The 13,802-nt window shown below is 47.6% G+C and overlaps 1 protein-coding gene and 1 pseudogene across 5 annotated transcripts in view; one reads left to right on the top strand and one right to left on the bottom strand.

The window, feature by feature from the left end:
- The window catches only part of Pld1 (phospholipase D1), a 223,393-nt gene extending 221,555 nt beyond the window's left edge, over positions 1 to 1,838 (bottom strand). For 2 of the 5 annotated variants that reach the window (XM_036190361.1, XM_036190362.1), the window contains exon 1: positions 1,695 to 1,838. The gene's annotated coding sequence lies outside the window, so the exon portion shown is untranslated. The remainder of the gene's footprint in view (positions 1 to 1,694) is intronic. The other 3 variants (XM_036190356.1, XM_036190359.1, XM_036190357.1) reach the window with 2 other exon arrangements.
- A 4,789-nt stretch (positions 1,839 to 6,627) lies between these two features.
- LOC118585190 lies at positions 6,628 to 7,754 on the top strand (annotated as a pseudogene).
- Positions 7,755 to 13,802: the final 6,048 nt, after the last annotated feature.

Genomic DNA, 13,802 nt, shown 5'->3' with positions numbered 1-13,802 from the left:
AATCTTTAAAATATGATGAATTTTGTTGCTGTAATGTTTTTATCTACAGGGTTACATAAGACCACTTACAATTTTAGATTAAGAAATACATACTAAGTAAATTTCTGATGAGCACGATTCCAAATTAACTATATACTACTCATGTAGGTATCAGTAAATCAATAAACCTAAGCAAGCCTGTAGAGAACTTGACACCAGTGTATGTAAACACTGATGCCAGAAACAAACCAGTAAGGATACCACCTCAAAACCTTCACCACTCACTTTTTATTTGGAAAGCTAATTGTACTGGCTCATAAAAATTCAGATACTAGCTTACATAATAGTTTAAAAGGTCCCACACACCATTTAAAGGCTGCTTACAAATTCAAGCTAAATGACTGAGTATAAATTCACTTGTGAGTCACAAAGCATTGACTATGGAAAGAAATTCTTGCATAAATAGTCATACAGAATAGTTCAAACTAGATTCCCTGCTCTCTTTCGGGCTTCCCTACCAGTGCCACTAACAGACCTCGCTTGTTGTTCCTGGGCAACTAGTCTCCAGGGGCCCTGGCAACCTCATAAGGAGTTGGCCAAGCTGAAGCAGGTGGGCCTGGCTATTGGACAGATCTGTTCATTCCATGGACAGACCTAGAAGTGGTCAAATGCAGGAGCTCCTGGGGTCCTTAAGATTGTACTTGTGTTTCGAGCTCCACGAAGGAACAAGGCAGTGATCTGAGATGGACAGGGTGTATGTGTGGTGTGTGTGTGTGTGTGTGTGTGTGTGTGTGTGTGTGTGTGTGTGTGTGGTGTGTGGTGTGTGGTGTGTGTGTGTGGGGGGGGGGAGGTGTGTACCAACACAGGCATGACAGGTAGCCCCAGGGTACTGGGGAAGGGCCTGGCAAAATCATAAAAGGTTCTGTAATCCCAGAACTTAAGTGGTGAAGGTAGGCGAACCAGGAGTCTCACCCTCTGCTGCACAGCCTTTAAGGGCAGCCTGGGCTACTGAAGACGGTTTCTAACAGTCCCATGACTCGGAAGACCCCACTCCCTGACCAGAGAACTGAGTCTGAAATATCTTGAGTCAGAGCTAAAATAACAACCCTCTAGTCCAGGCCCTGTTCTTCACTGCTACCCTTGTCCCTCCTCCACGTCAACACTGCACATCTTTGGCCCCAGGCAGCAGCTGTGTGGCTAAGTGCTGGGGCAGTACTTCAGCTGGACTCTAAGCCACTGGAATGCAGCACTTCCTGGTTGGCCCGGGATGTTGGTGCCATCGCCATCCCGGTCAGCCCACAGTGCTAACAAGCTCAGGGCGCGTGAGATGATCTAGTTAGGGGGAGCATACAGGTCCACTACACCCTGGCTGGAGGAAGTGGAGTGGGGTGGGGTGCATCCTGCAGAGTTCGCCCGGAATCTGCAGAAACTTGAGGGTGTAGTGGGTCTAGGGCACCAGCAGCTGACCTGGCTCTGCGGGCAGCGGTCCTCGCCTGCCGCCACAGTGTGCACCGCTCTCGCCAGCGCGCAGACACTGCAGAATTAAGACTGGGGGGGGGGGGGGGATCGGGGGTAATGGGAGGAGGAACCTCCAGGGACGCGGCTGCTGAGATCAACTCCAAGAGGGCCAGGAGAGGCGGGATGAAGCGCCAGGGCCGGGACGCCCTGCAGGCTCAGAAGCCCAGCAAGCCTGGCCTCCCGGGGGCGGCTCCTACCTGTGGGCCTGGGGCACCGGCACACACGCTTCGGCGGCCGCGGCGGCTTCGGGGTCCCGCGCAGCTGGCACAGCTGGGGCGGCTGGAGGAGGGGAAGGCGTGGAGACTGGCCGCCCGGAACTGGCCAGCCGGACTGCTGGGTGGGGCGGGGCGGCGCCGGCAAGCCGCGGTGACAGAGCCTCCGCCGCCGGCCTTCCTACTGCCTCGGTTCTTACACTTTCTTCTCCCCAAGTTTCCTAACCCAGCCGCAGTTATCCGCGGGGCACACGCTAGCGTCGTTCTTGCCAAGTTCACTTCCCTAATCTCTGAGTCCAGTCCTTGTCTGTGACATCTAGTCGCTAAGGTTGGCCGCATGTTACAAGCCAACAGCTAGCCAACTGGTGAAATATTCCTAGCCTGAAGGGACAAATTTAACAAGGGGCTTTGTGGAGGGCAACTGTGGCCTCCCTGTCTATCCAATGGTAGGTGCTGTCGCCTGTTTACAAGTAAGGAAGCGGAGTCTGGAGAGAGTGGAGTAACCAGCCTGGTCCGCCCAGCTAAGGTTGCCGAAGATAGGCATCTCCCCTCCAGTCCCCTCTTTCCTCCTTGTCAACTCTCTCTCTCTCTCTCTCTCTCTCTCTCTCTCTCTCTCTCTCTCTCTCTCTCTCTCTCTCTCTCTGTGTGTGTGTGTGTGTGTGTGTGTGCGCGCGCACGCGGTTAGGTTGGGTGGTTTTGTTTGTTGTTGTTTTTAGATAGGTCTCTGCTACACACCTGGTTGGCTATGAAGACCAGGTGGAGCTCAAACTAGATGATCCATCCCCCTGTCTCGGTCACACACTGCCCACACTCCACACCCACATTTTTCCGTTCCACTTATCATCACTACTGGGTCTAATTCAGAGACTTAGAGGGAAAAATAAAAATAAAATGGGAGGAAAACATGAGAATTCCCATTACACCTATGGAACTGTCCAAAAAGCGATTCTGCTATTCAGCCCACTTAAGATAGTCGTCATCAAAGCCAGTGGCCATGTGGTTTGAATAGAAACCTTTTTGGAATATAATTTTGAATACAGGTCAGTTCCAAGTTGGTTGCACAACACAGCATCCAGCCATGCCCAAAGATGCAACAGTTCCCTGCACATCAAACTACTAATGCCATCAGCCTTTTGAAGCTGTTTATTGACTATTACACAGTGAGACAGACCCAGTTACATAATGTCTTACTATGTCCATGGCAGCGCATGAAATGAAAACTATATTTCAGTCCAGACAGAGGGGGAGGTGAAATTACAGTGTGGGGTTCAGTTTTCCTGTAACCTGCAACTTCCCAACCCTCGCTAACTGCGTTCTTCTCTTTTGAGCACAAATCACTCCTAATGATCCAAGATCATGCAGCCATCACCCTTTCCTTGTTGACATAAATAACTGATGTCTTTAGAATCCCATGATTCTGACAGATTTTTGCAATTATATGCACAGCCTTCTGAGCAAACAGGGTATTGCCTAAGAGGAGTTTTGCAAGATTATGACAAGCATGTAACTGGCAGGCAGGCTCCATGAGCCTTCTTCCTCCCTTTCTCTGGTTTATTAGTCTCAATGATGTGATAAGCATGGGCCTATGCACGACTGCACTCTTTCAAGCTTATCTTTAGATAATGTGAGGTGTTTGGTTGAAAGCACCAGGCTGTAAAATTACATCCTGATTTCTTAAAAGTCATCATGAAAACATTTGCCATTAATACATAACAATAGGCCTTTCTGTTAACAGTAACTATAAATAAAACAAGTACTGTATAACAACCAGAATTCTGTCCCCTGGGGTGTCACCCAGCAGGGAGGTGAAGCTGTAGCTAACATAAATTTTAGACACACTAGAATTCCATAGGTCATTGCTACTGTCCTCAGAGATTTTGTGATAGTTATTTCTTTCCAGGGGTGTCGAGAAGAAAAATAACTAAGAAAAGCCTGTAACACCAGCACCAGCCTACAGAGTGAGACCTGTCTGGGGGGTGGGGGAGCTAAGAAATTCTGACTCATATATTGGGATGTTCAGTCTTCATTGTCAATCTGATTAGGTCTAAAATCACCATCCCAAAGCCCACTGGGGGTATCTGTGAGGACATTCCAGGAGGTCTGACTGTAGAGGGAAGACCTAGGTATATGTGGTGGCAGTATTCCAAGGCTGGGGTCCTGACTGAACACAATTAGCATGTGACCTGGTTGCCAGCCATCATCTCTCTGCTTCCTGATTTCAGGGCAATGTGACCAGCACTGCCCACGGTGCCACCATGCCTTCCCTGCCATGATGGACTGTACACCTCCCACCATGAGCCAGAATGAACTCCTCCTCTTTCAGCTGCTTCTTGGTAGGTGACAGCAACCAGAAAAGTAACTAATACATACATTTATCTCAAAGTTGGTATTTTCAATCATGCAAGTTTTTTTAAACTTTCATCTTTTCTTCTGAGTATAAAAGTAATATATGTTTACTTCATAATATTTGCATTTGTATTTTGCAAAAATACAAAGTTTTTGGATACTCTAGGAACAATTTTAATGAAAAAATTAATTTTTTAATGTACAAAAAGACTTACAAGTTGACCATATTATCTCAATTTATAGTATATAAAAAAAAACTAAAACTGTTTTTGGCTGGATGATTTACCTACAGTGTATTCAGGGATCACACTACACAAAATAGATACAGATGGAGAATGGGAACTGTAAGATTTATCTCAGGCAATGAGCTCTGTCTTAGAGGGTTATTGCTGTGAAGAGAAACCATGACCACAGCAACTCTCACAAAGGAAACCATTTAATTGGGGCTGGCTTACACTTCAGAGGTTTAGTCCATTATTCTCATGATGGGAACCATGATAGCACACAGGCAGACATGGTGCTAGAGAAGGAGCCAAGAGTTCTACATCTGGATTGGCAGGCAGCAGGAAGAAAGGCTTGAGCTTCTAAAATCTCAAATCCCATCCCTAGTGACATACTTCCTCAAACAAGGCCACACCTACTCTAACAAGGCCACAAGTCCTAATCTATTCAAGTAATGTCACTATGAGTCTATGGGGACATTTTCATGCAAACCACCACATTCCATTCCTTGCCCCCCATAACCTTGTAGCCATATCATAATGCCAAATGCCTTTAGTCCAACTTCAAAAGTCCCCATAGTCTACCACTATTTAAGTCCTCAGTTCAAAGTCTCTTAGACTCACGTAATCTCTTAACTATAACCCCCTATAGAATCAAAATGAAAAAGCAGATCACATACTTCCAACATACAGTGACACAGGATATATATTACCATTCCAAAAGGGAGGAAAGGGAGCATAGTGAGGAGATACTGGACTGAAACAAGACCAAAACTCCGACCTCTGCTTCTCCAACCTCTGCATCTCCAAAATCTGCATCTCCAAGTCAAAATGCTCTTCAGATCTCCAACTCCTTTCAGCTTTGTTGACTGCAACACACTTCTTTCTCTTGAGCTGGTTCCACTCCCTGTTTGCAGCTCTCCTTGCCAGGGATCCCATGACTCTGGCATCTCTAAAATCTTGGGGTCTTCAAGGTAATCCAGGCTTCAACTTCACAGCTTCACACAAAGGCTTCTCTGGGCCTCCATGAAAGGACATCCCTGACACATGCCTGGCCTCAGCAGCTTTCCTTAGCTGTGCAGGGAGATTCCATAGCCCCATTCTTCCATTCTTCATCCTAAAGCCAGAAGGACATGGCCAAAGCTGCCAAGCTCAGCTGCTTGCTCAGGCTGGAACATGGCCCCTTTACTCAACTAAATCCTCACCAGCTTTGTTTTCCATGGTTTCCTGCACTGCTCAAGCTTGGCTCCTCTGGAACTGGACCTATAGACCAGGCTGGCCTCAAACTCAGAGACCCACTTGCCTCTCCTTCCCAGTGCTGGGATTAAAGGAGTGCACCGCCACACCCAGCTCTAAACTTTTCTTTAATTTCTTTACACAAGTTGGAAACTTAACTGGGTGGGGTCTTGCCCTGAGGTCACCACTCCTGTTATTCCATTTCTTAATCTGCTTATCTCCTTGAACACAGGGTTTAGCTCCATTCTACTTCCCGATGCTCTTTTTCTACCAAAGTTTACATTTTCTTGCTGTTTTTTATTATAAATCTGTATAAGAGTGACCTGTAATAACCACATAACAGAGTCAATACTAGGCTGTTTTGAGATTTCCTCTGCCAAGGGAATTAACAAAGGAATTAATAAAAAACGGTCCTTCTAAGCAACTTACTAAAATTCGTCTCCTCTGAAACCTCTTCAGCCAGCCCTCCACAGTTCATCAAACCACACCAAGCACCACTGTCATCCATGCTCCTACTCAGACGGCCCATTAAGCAGCACTTAAAACATTCAACTACTTTTCTAATCCACAGTCTCAAGGACCATATATATTCCTTCAAACAAAACCATGGTCAAGCCTATCATAACAACACCCCAGTCCTTGGTACCAGCTTCTATTAGTTAGGGTGTCTATTGCTGTGAAGAAACACCATGACCATGGCAACTCTTAAAAAGGAAAACATTTAATTGTGGTCAGAAGTTTAGTTAGTCCATTATCCTCATGGCAGGAAGCAAGGCAGCATGTAGGCAGACATGATACTAGAGAAGGAGCTGAGAGTCCTTACATTTTGACCCACTAGCAACAGGAAATGGTCTGAGTCTGGAGTGGCTTGAGCAAATAGGAGACCTCAAAGCCCACTCCTACAGAGAGAGACACACACTTCTCTAACAAGACCATACCTACTCCAACAAAGTTACGCCTCCTAAAAGTGCCACTCCCTTTGGGGACCATTTTCTTTTAAACCACTACAGAGACCTTTATGGGAGAACCTGAGGGAGGCAGTAATTCTTTAGGAAAAACTTAATCAAAATAATATACGGTTCCCACATACATACTCATTTTTACATGTGGAGTTTGGCTTGCTTCAGGTTTCTGAAGGATTGTCATTTTTGCATAGCAGTATGAAAATGATTCATGGAAATGTTGCTCCTGAAAATATAATTTTGAATAAAAAAAAGTGGAGCCTGGAAAATAATGGGTTTTGATTTTTGTGTGTCATTAAGCAATCCTTCCGAGCAAGAGCCCAAGTTTCCTTGTAAGGAGTGGGACCCAAACTTACATCATTGTGTCTTCCAAATCCTGAATACTTGGCTTCTTGAAGACATCCTCTCCATGAGCTGTGAAACAGCCAGTGATATTTATTCTTTAGGAACTGCTTGTTATATATGCTGTCTTTAATAAAGGAAAACCTATATTTGAAGTCAACAAGCAAAATATTTACAAGAGCTTCAGTAGACAGCTGGATCAGTTGAGTTGTTTAGGATCTAGTTCTCTTACAAGTATACCTGAGGAAGTTGGTGAACATGTGAAACTCTTGCTAAATGTAACTCCAACTCTAAGACCTGACTCAGATCAAACGACAAAAATTCTCTTCTTTGGTGATATTGGCGCAGTCACACTTCAACAGAAGCAAGCCCAGAAGCTGAAAAGCTAGCAGCCCCTTAAGCCCAAAGTCCACACTCCCATTGCGCCCATCAAACAGACTAAGGACTTGACAGATACATTGATGGACAACATGACCTCTTTGACCAGCGTTAGTACTCCTAAGCTTTCTGCTTCAAGTACCTTCACATCTGTTCCTTCCATTGGCCTCAGCATAATGTTTTCTATACCAATTGATAATACAAAGAGAAATTTGACAAGTGGCCTAAATGCCAACATGAACTTTCAGAATTCAGGGTTCAACATGCCAGTCAGTCCGAACTAAAACTTCATTATGTCTGCCCTTGATAATCTCTTTGGCCCTCAGAAACCCAAAGTTAGCATGAACCAGCTATATCAACAGAAACCAAATCAGTGGCTGAATCAGTTTGTATCTCCTCAAGGTTCCCTAGGTATAGGCAGCATAGTGAATGTGATGGGACAGGCTGCCTTTGGGATGCAGGGTAATCCTTTCTTTAATCCACAGAACTTTGCACAGCCACCAACTACCATGACCAGTAGCAGTTCAGCTAGCAATGATTTGAATGATCTTTTTGGGTGAGGTGTCCCGAGCTGCTCTTTGGGGGTCACTGCAGTTTCAATCATGGGTAAGCAGATTTCTACCGGTGTGCACTGGCTGGAAGAAACTGCTCTGGGGGAGATGGATTGATTCTCAGATGAATGCCTGCTTCCATGCCAGCCAGTGCAGGAGTTGTGTGGATCCTAACCAGTTGAGTTTTTTTAAAACATTGAGGATTTTCTCCTCTGACAAAATCCTCTTCAGGTTTTCAAAGATCCAGTTCTTACCAGTCTCAAAGCGCAAAAGGACAAATGAGTTATATTGAGTAGCAGTTTTAAATCAGATGTTTATTTGGGCTTATAAATCTTCATGTTATTAAAAAGCTTGAGTTGATGGTGACTGGCAGTTCACCTGTTATCTACTTCGTGTTCGTTTGTCCTCATTTAATGTGAAGAATCCTGATGCTGTGCTGATTTGTTGCAGTTCTGTGGCTGGGTGGTAACATGGAGAGAGAGTGGTGGGTCATTCGCTTTTCCAGTCGTATCTTTCCAAGCAGCTTAGGCTTCGCACAAAAGATGGTAAAAATGCTGCAAATCTAACTTATATTAATTTCATTGGTTAAAACTATCATTGACCATCTTAAATGTGCAAACTAATCATTGTGAATTATATTTTAGCATGATCTGCCTCAACTAGCAATGTATTTTCTGCTTTTACTTGAATATGTTTAGGGTCACCTTTTCTTGTTGTATCATGGGAGAGCCATGTACTGACTTGTACAGAAAACAGACAGAGCACCTGGATACAGCTTTCCCAACTACTGCTGTTAGGGTCGGCGTTCAAAACAGAGAGCTTCACTCCGATATCGGGTCACAAAAGAAGCTTTATTAGCACGAGCTCGTGGGCCACCAGCGCGAGGAGTAGCTGGTGACCCCGAGTTTAAGGCTCACAGGCCTTTTATGAGGCAGTTCTACCAGGGCAGGGGAGCGGGGTCACCCAGAGTGCAGACATCTGGACGCCAGATGTCTCCGTGGTCTTTCTCAGAGTCTGGGTAGGTAAACGAATTCCAAGCTTATCTAGCAAGGGGTTATTTGGCAAGCATTCTTCTCAAGCAATTTATCTTGCAAACACAACCCCAGGGATCATCCTGCAAGCATCCTGTTAGCACAGCATGATGGGTTAACTTTCTGGTATGGGGCATGGGGGCAGAGTGCAGTATTTTCCACTGAATCTACAATTAGCACAGCTAGTGGGGGGGGGGCTCGTTTCCCTTACAATGGCCTTTCATTCCCCCTTTCTCTTGTGCTGACCTTTAATCCTAAAGGTCACTGCCAGATACCGGCTGGTATCGTTGTCTCAGGACCATCATCTTAACCCCATATACCTGGGATCGTACCAAAGCTGAGATTCAATTGAGGATACATGGTCCAATCATGAGGATAAGAATTAATACAATAAGTGGTCCTGTGAGGGCTGACAATAATGTAGTTAGCCATGGGGATTGATTATACCATCCCTCAAGCCAGCTTTGAGAGCCTCATAAGTTCTTTTCTCTGGCATCTAATCTTTCTCTAAGTTTGGTCATCGATTCCCTTACTACACCTGTATGATCCATGTAGAAGCAACAGTTTTCCTTCAGGGCAGCACACAGACCACCTTCCTTTAAGAACAGTAAGTCCAGTCCTTGTCTATTTTGCAGGACCACTTCCGATAGAGAAGTTAAAGACTTTTCTAGGGCAGTAACGGAGGTCTCGATTGCTCTCAGGACTTGTTGGACTGCCGCTTCTAGGATCCCCAACTGCCTAGGGCCTTCAATTAATGCTGCTGCTCCGGTTCCTACCCTGGCTAGCACTCCTGCTCCTAGCAACACAGCTAGGGTGGCACTGACAGGTTCTCTGGGGAACCTAGTCCTGCCCGCAAAATGCTCCTCGAACTCTTCAGCTGGGTAATAGACTAGCCTCGGGTAGATTCGGACAAGGACACAGAAGTCTCTAGACTGGTTGAAACTTGCAACCGAGACACACGGGGTGAGTCCTGTACTGCATGCCCAATATAGGCCGAGGGCTGGGACAAGGAAGAGGGACCCGTTTGTGGTTGTTATGTTCTCTGTGCGGGCACAGAGGGGTCTCCCCGAGGCAGGGGTACGTCCTAGACAGGTTCCCAGGCCAGTTACTTTGGGTAAAGTTAACATATGCTTGGTCCCCCAATCACAGCTAGCTGAGGTGTTGTAAGTGAAACTTTCATTCATAGCCATCCCCTCATAATAAGGAGGGCTGAGCTGAAGGCAGATCCAGCAGGACTCAGTGAGATTGGGATAGGTTGAATTCAAAGCCTGATATCCTCCTTTGATTAAGTTTATAAGTCTTTCTCCTGTCCCTAGGCCTGGGGGAGTTGTTGGAGGGACTGAAATGCTTTTCAGGGGTGTGGGGCAAATCTCAGGCTGATAGATTTTAGGCGTGGGCCCCTTTTGGTCCAGAAGGACCGAGTTTGGGCCAATAGCCGGGCGTACTAGTGTATTATCCTTGTTTAGCCTTATCTTAAAGAGAAGCCCAAAATCATGTCCGGGAGCATAGAATCTCAAACCCCAAGCCCGACCTTTGTACCATTCAGCTAGAGATGTGGATTTTTTTCCTTCAGTAGTGAAGGTTATGTTTAGTACCTTACACAGGGAGGTGTTCTGGCATCCCATGACATGCTTACCTATAGGTGCAAGGTCATCTGGGTGGCAAGGATGATGAACCGGATAAGGGCCCCTGGCCGCTTCAGGATAAGTGATGTTCGCCCTACTCGGATCCAATCCCATGTAGAGCTAGGTTTCCAATATGTGGTTCCAGTGGTTTCACATCCCCAAGCCTTACAGTATAGGGATTATGGTCCCCTGCACCTATGAATCTCCCCTCTTTTTCTACCATCTTAGGGGCATACATAGAATGACAAATAATTGAGGAGGCATCTCCTGGGGGGGGGGGTGGCGCATCCCTGAGGCCTTCCATCATTCATTTTCCCTTCACTTGTTATGGGGAGTTCGCTACCGGGTTCCTTCCCCTGCAAGTCCCAGGTGTCTAGTCCGGCTGCTAACTGACAGATATCTGGCTGGAGTGTAGGCCACCAGGTTCCCAGCGGGTAGTCTGAGCTAGACACTGTCCACACCATATCCCTCGTCCCAGATATCACTTGCCAAGTTTGTGGTTGTGGCCGGTGGGGGTTTGGCTGGCCGGCTTCTGTGCCTAATGCAGAGCTTGAGGGGATGCTCAGTCTGCTCCACAGTCCAGTCCAAATCAGCATCCAGGTCAGGGGCTGGGGCAGGTTTGAGATGGGAGCCATGAATCCAGGCAGCAATCCCGTCCACCTTGACCGCCGGTGGGGTGGTCAGCAGGACTTGGTATGGTCCCTTCCACCGGGGTTCCAAAGTCTGATGCTGGGGTCTGCGGACGTATACAAAGTCCCCCACGTGGAACTGATGGGCAGCGCTGTCCCCGCCGGGTTGGTACGCAGCAGACAGCTGCTTCCGCAGTGTATGCTGGACAGATGCTAAGGCTTGCAGCCTGTCAGACAGAGGGGAAGGCATGATTTCTCCTTGCTGGATGGTTAGGTTCTTAACTGGAGGTGCACACCCAAAGAGCAGTTCAAAGGGGGTAAGACCCATGAAGGAAGGGGTATTTCTAGCTCTAAAGAGGGCATATGGTAGGAGCATTGTCCAATCTCTAGAGCCAGTCTCCATGGTCAATTTGGTTAAGGTCTCCTTAATGGTCCTGTTGGTTCTTTCTACCCGTCCTGAGCTCTGGGGTCTGTATGCACAATGCAGCTTCCAATCAATCCCCAGTATTTTTGGCAGTCCCTGACTTACCTGGGCCATGAATGCTGGGCCATTATCTGACCCAATTACCTGAGGCAGTCCAAATCTTGGGAAGATTTCTTCCAGGATTTTCTTAGCGACTATTGCTGCAGTCTCCTTTTTGGTGGGGTAGGCTTCTACCCATCATGTAAAGGTATCTACAAACACTAGCAGGTACTTTAGGCCATACTTAGCTGGCTTTACCTCGGTGAAGTCTACTTCCCAATGCTGGCCAGGGTGGGTTCCTCATAGTCTTTTTTGGGGGGCCAGTTTCCCAGGATATGCATTTACCTGCTGGCAGGCCCGGCAAGCAGCTACCACCTTCTCTGCCATTTGTTTCTTCTCAGATGGGGAGAGAGTCTTATCTTCTGTAGTCAGCTGGATCAATTTTCTGCTGCCCAGATGGGTTAATTTGTGGATCCTTTCCAGAGTGTCTTTCAGAAGTTCCGGGGGGTGGAGCCTCTTCAGGAGCTGGATCCTCCAGAGTTGAGGCGTGAATAACCAGGCTCCTTGGATCCTGGAGGGCAGCCTCCTTTGCCTCTTGATCGGCCTTCCTGTTTCCCGCTGCCACTGGGGAGTCCCCTTTTTGGTGCCCAGGGCAGTGTACGATGGCCAGCTCTCGGGGCAACATTACAGCCTCCAATAGGGCCTCAATTTCTTTTTTATTTTTGATTTCTTTTCCAGCCGATGTTAGTAGCCCTCTTTCTCGATATATTGCCCCATGCACATGTGCTGTTGTGAACGCATACCGGCTGTCAGTATAGATTGTGGCCCTTTTTCCTGCAGCCATGGTGAGAGCCCGCGTGAGCGCGATCAGTTCTGCTTTCTGGGCTGAAGTTCCTTCCGGGAGGCTACTAGACCAAATTACCCGATTTTTGTCCACTACGGCTGCTCCCGCTTTCCTCTGCCCCTCACTCAGGAAGCTGCTGCCATCCGTATACCATATCAGATCAGAATGGGCTAGAGGCTGGTCTGTTAGGTCCTTTCAGACCCTGGTCTCTTCAGCTAGGATGGCCTCACAGTTATGGACTAATTCATTCTCACCCTCCTCCGGGGAGATTGGGAGGAGAATGGCCGGATTCAAAAGGGACGGGGGCCCAAATGTGATGCGGTCTCGGTCTAGTAGCGTTGTCTGGTAATAGGTGGCCCAGGCATTGCTCAGCCATCTTTCGGGCGGCTGGCGAACAATGCTCTCCAGCGCATGGGGAGCAATGATGGTCAGGTGCTGCCCCAGAGTCAATTTGTCCGTGTCTCTCACCAGAGTAGTCACTGCTGCCACTGACCAAAGGCAAGTAGGCCATCCTCTAGCCATTGGGTCGAGTCGTTTGGATAAGAAGGCGACGGGCCTTTTCCAGGGTCTGAGAGCTTGCACTAGTACACCAACCGCCACCCCCTTTTTCTTGTGGAGGTACAGGGTGAAGGGTTTACTCACATCAGGAAGGGCGAGGGCAGGTGCCGACAGGAGTGCCTTCTTCAGCATCTCGAACGCTGTCTGGTGTTCCTTTTGGCTGACAAAGGAGTTCTTTTCCTTGAGTAAGGGGGAGAACGGCTCAGTTATGGCGGCGAATCCTGGGATCCATAGGCGACAGAACCCTGCTGCACCTAGGAACTCCCGCAGTTGACGGCGATCCGATGGGTCCGGGATGTTGGCCACCGTTTTCTTTCGGTCGTCTGTCAGCCATCTTTGCCCTCATTCAAGAGAGTAGCCGAGAAAGGTGACTCGGTTCTGGAAAATTTGTGCCTTCTTGGCAGATGCTCTATATCCCAATTTTGTCAAGGTACCCAGTAGTTTCTCTGTCCCCCGCCTACAGGCATCTCGGTTGTCAGTTGCCAGTAGGAGGTCATCAACGTATTGGAGGAGAGTGACCTCGGGGGTTGTCTCTCAGAACTCTCGGAGGTCCCAATGCAAGGCCTCATCGAAGATGGTTGGAGAGTTCTTGAATCCCTGTGGGAGCCTGGTCCAAGTTAACTGCCCTGTTCTCCCTTTCTCGGGGTCTGACCATTCAAAGGCAAAAAGTTTCTGAGAGTCCGGGTGAAGGGGCATGCATAAGGAAGCATCCTTCAGGTCTAAAACTGTGTACCAATTTTGTTCTGGGGGCAGCATACTTAGAAGGTTGTAGGGGTTGAGCACTGTGGTGTGTATGTCCATTACTTGAGTGTTTACTTCCCGTAGGTCTTGGACGGGTCTATAATCATTAGTTCCCGGCTTCCTTACCGGCAAGAGCAGAGTATTCCAATCCGATTGGCATGGTCTT

Source organism: Onychomys torridus, chromosome 6 (assembly GCF_903995425.1).
Source record: "Onychomys torridus chromosome 6, mOncTor1.1, whole genome shotgun sequence".
In the NCBI taxonomy this organism is placed as follows: Eukaryota; Metazoa; Chordata; class Mammalia; order Rodentia; family Cricetidae; genus Onychomys; species Onychomys torridus.
This window is presented reverse-complemented; position numbering and strand designations above follow the sequence as displayed.